The sequence below is a fragment of the Zingiber officinale genome, chromosome 8A (genome assembly GCF_018446385.1).
Source record: "Zingiber officinale cultivar Zhangliang chromosome 8A, Zo_v1.1, whole genome shotgun sequence".
NCBI lineage: Eukaryota > Viridiplantae > Streptophyta > Magnoliopsida > Zingiberales > Zingiberaceae > Zingiber > Zingiber officinale.
The window spans coordinates 108,468,745-108,473,059 of NC_056000.1; the positions used below are offsets into that span (position 1 = coordinate 108,468,745).

Below are 4,315 nucleotides of genomic sequence, written 5' to 3' on the forward strand. Positions count from 1 at the left end.
TGTAGATCTACACGGCCTGCACTGCCTCTGCCTCTGGAAATCTTGCACGGCCGTGTGGTGCACACGACCAGGGCCTTCTTGGTCTCTGGAAACCTTGCACAACTGTGTGTGATACATGTCCGAGGCTTCTTTTGGCTTCAAATCTTGGCACGACCGTGTGAGGTTCACACGGCCGAGGTTACTTCCTTTTCTGCTGCAACCACATGGCCAAGGATCTCCACACTGCCTGGGCAACCCCCCATGGCAAGGCCTTGTGAGGTTCAAGTACAGTGCCTTCCTCTCTAGCTTCGCTTACAGATTTGGTCTTGAACATGAATCCTTCACCAAATTCAACCCCTGTATATAGAAAATGCATAAAAGTAGATATCCGAACAAAAAGAGTAAATATGCTAAAAGGAAAGCTGGAAGTATGAAAATGCATAGATAAAGCATGCTCAAAGTATGTGAATGTGCGTCCAAACATGCTTAAAAGTGTATATTATCTATGCACATCACACCCCCAGACTTAAACCTTTGCTTGTTTTCTAGCAAAATGTCGCAATCTAAATTCATATGTTTTACAATTCTCTCATATCCCTAATGCATTCTCCTAACTCCATCAAAAAGTTTCATTAATAAGCATGATCATGGAAACAGGTTAAGTATGGCTCAAGCATAAGTCTCTTGTGCACAGTGCAAGGTAACCCAAAACTCTTCAAGTTTCAATCTATGCCCTAATCAAGTCGTCATCAAATTTGAATTCCTAATGTTTCCGGTGATAGACAAGTAACCAGTGATAGACATTTACTTGCCACACACTTGGTTCATATTTCTCAATCGACCCAAGGTCTCAAAGGCATGCTCAATCTCAAGAGAAGCTAAGCAATTATTTCCCCAGTAACCTAACTCGGTCTCAAAGGGGTGACTTGCTAGATTCAACTCATGACAGCTATTTTTTATATCCCTTATTGACTTTTTTTTCTAATTTTTTTCACTTTTTTTTTCATAAGTATTTGCATTGTGCAAAACTTATTTACAAATGTACTTTTAGCACAAATGTTGGGATATTTTTATTTTTTCGAAATGAGCTTACATGACTTGAGCCTCATCCAGTAACCAAAATAAAGTTTGAGAAATCACCATGGAAACCAAGTACTAAACAAACAAGATGAATCATAACTATTTCAATGATATCAACTATCCAAGCTCAAGTATAGTGAAGTGAAGGTAAGATCCTTAAGGTCAAGCCAAATCTCAAACTTATCTCCATATGATACTTAGCTTATTTCATGCTACCCAAGATAGAGAAAAAAGGTACACTAAGCATACTACTAGCATCACATAAAATATCATGAATCTAGATAATGAACGTGCTAACATTTTTACTAAAAGATAAGAAAGCATATAAGTGAAGTTTGATGTTCTCAAGATGTATGCTACGAAAAATCAAAAAAAAATGCAAGACATAAGCAAAAAAAAAAAATAACAAAAACAAACAAAACAAATCAAATGCATCTAACGCATCCCCCCAGACTTTTCATTGTCCCAATGAAAACTAGAAATGATATATGAAGGAGGTTTTATGAAGTTAGAGGAGTTACCAAGTGATGAGCTCCAAATGGTTGACATTCATGTGCTTGAAGATACCCCTTTGAGACCGAGTTAGGTTACTGGGGAAATATTCGCATTCCTCCACAACTTTAAATTCTATAAAATAATGATAGACAAGAAAAATCAAGTAGAGGGTATGAGCTTATTATGAGGAAAGAAATGAAACTAGAAAGGAATTTGAAAGAAACTAAAACTGTAATGAAAACAAGATTGAACTTGGGTTGCCTCCCAAGAAGCGCTTGTTTAAGGTCATTATCTCGACCACCTCATTAGATCCATCTAAATCTCGCTCTTGGAGGGGTAAGATATTTCAACACTCTCCTACCAAGGGCTCTTATTATGGAGGGAGCTTTCAATATAGGAATTACAGAATGAAGTATTGCTCTCTCCATCTTCGTCTTCTTTGAAGTTCTTTCAGGTGGTCAAAGATGGTTCATTGTGTGCTTCTAATTATTAGCCCAAGTGAAATCTGCACATGCAAAGAAAATACAAATATCCCATAAACATATTAGATAAGATAGAGCCATCACCATAATAAGATAAGTAGAATAAGAAATAAAAACTGAATCACATCCAACAAAATCAATAATAGGTACCTCAATAAAATTTTTCCAAAAGATCACAAGAAATACTAACCTTACTTTGTTGAGAAATACCTGATATTTCTAAACATGTGGATGTGACTTCCTCTGAATCAAATGAAGGTTCTGACTCTGGCTCAGGTGTTGATGATATCAAAGATGGTGATTCTTGTGACTCAACCATATCTACATGAGTCCCTAAACATTGTTCCACAACATGCTCAAATCTTGCAACCTCTAAGGGTTGTGTGGACAAAGGTGGTGATTCTTGAGATGTTGCTTCCACAACACAACTCCCTACACATTCTTCCATATCATCATCATCAACACATACATCAAAAAATAAACCAACATCTATATCCTCAATAGGAGAATCAATAACAAGAGGATCAATAACTTCACTTGCAGTTTTAAGTTGATCTACCACATCACATTCATCATCTGAAAATTCAATGTCACTATAACACTCTATAAAATTTGGAGATAGATATAAAAACTTATTTACCACTGCATTATCAATAAAATCCTCATCTAATGAGTCCTCATCTTCATATACATTCAAAAAGTTGCACTCAACAATATTAGTGTCACAGGATTTGCCGAAGTCTTTATTTTCATCGACCCCCACTAAGCTTTGTGGAAAAGGAACCCTTAGTGAAGGTCCTGGGAAAGATTAACTTCCTTTTTCCCAAATTCCCTTTGAGATTTTGGAGGAGGTCCAACTTGCTTATCTAGTGTTGGTGTGATCAATCGTTGAGAGAAAGGTACTTGTGGCCTTTGGGAACTTCCTAGAGAAATGGAATTGAGTTCTTGTGATCTTCTATTATTCTTCTCCTCAATTCTAAACATGTCATTCTTCAGAAGTTTTTCATAACTTTTTCCAATTCTCAACCCAACATCATCACACTTTTCACTAGATCTTGTCTGTGAAGGAGGGGGATCTTCTTTAAACCAATTTGAAACAATACTTTTAATCTTTGCCCCTAAATGTTTAAACTTCCCGTTCTGTGACTTGTGACTTTCAAAACTCATAGATGGTTGAGTTACAATTTGTTTGAGAAGATCTATAGCATTTATGGCTTGCACTTCTTGAATGTTTGAGGGAGATTTCATCCAACTTATGTTCGACCATTCATGGATGTTCAATGTCACTTGATCAATTAACATATATGCTTCATCTACACTTTTGTCCATAAAAGAACCTCCAGCTGATGAATCCAATAAACTCTTGTCTGAGAAAGAAATTCCCCCATAGAATATATGCAGAATCAACCATTTTTCAAAACCATGATGAGGCCACTATCTTTGAATAATCTTGAATCTATCCCATGCTGCAAACAATGATTCTCCATATGCCTGAACAAAATTTGTTATGCAATTCCTTATATACACTGTTCTACTTGGAAGAAAAAAATGATTCAGAAATTGCTTCTCCAATTGCTCCCAACTTGTGATGCTTTGAGGACAGAGAGAATATAACCAAGTCCTTGCTTTATCCTTGATACTGAAAGGAAATGCCATGAATCGAACTGCATCTACTGACACTCCATCATATTTCACCATATCACAAATCTCTAAAAATATTTCAAGATGCAGATAAAGACTTTCTGATACTTCTCCTCCAAATTTGTGACCTTGTATCATGAAAATTAACTCTGGGTCTAGTTGAAAACTTCCTGCTTCAATTTGAGGTTGCACAATGGGAGATAAAAATCTTACAGAAAAGGGTGTAGAAAAATTTCTCATGGGCCTACTTGACATGTTAGTGCTCATGGATATTCAAGGAAAAAAAATTTATAAAAAGAATCAAAGACAAGTAATAAAATGCAATATGAAAAGCAAGAAAGAAAATGCAGAATTTAAATTGTAAGCAAGAAAGTACATAATGAAAATAAGAAAGAAAACACAAAAGGAAAAAGAAAAATATCTAGAATAATTCATATGTTAATCAACTAATGTGTTTATAAGTTCTTGTTATTCTTGAGTCCTTTACGACGTTTGATCTTCACATACACAAAAACAAGATTGCAAGATATGTTTACAAAAGAAAAAGAAGAAAGAAACTAAATCAAAAGAAAAACAGAGAAAAGTTAGACTAGAATGTTATACAGAATTAGAATTGTAACAAAAAGAATTGACAAGAA

General features: G+C 35.4%; 1 non-coding gene across 1 annotated transcript; it reads left to right on the forward strand.

Annotated features, from left to right (window-relative positions):
* Positions 1 to 3,453: 3,453 nt before the first annotated feature.
* LOC122013141 lies at positions 3,454 to 3,559 on the forward strand. Its single transcript, XR_006120479.1, has one exon. It is a non-coding gene; the product is annotated as a small nucleolar RNA R71 (small nucleolar RNA).
* Positions 3,560 to 4,315: the final 756 nt, after the last annotated feature.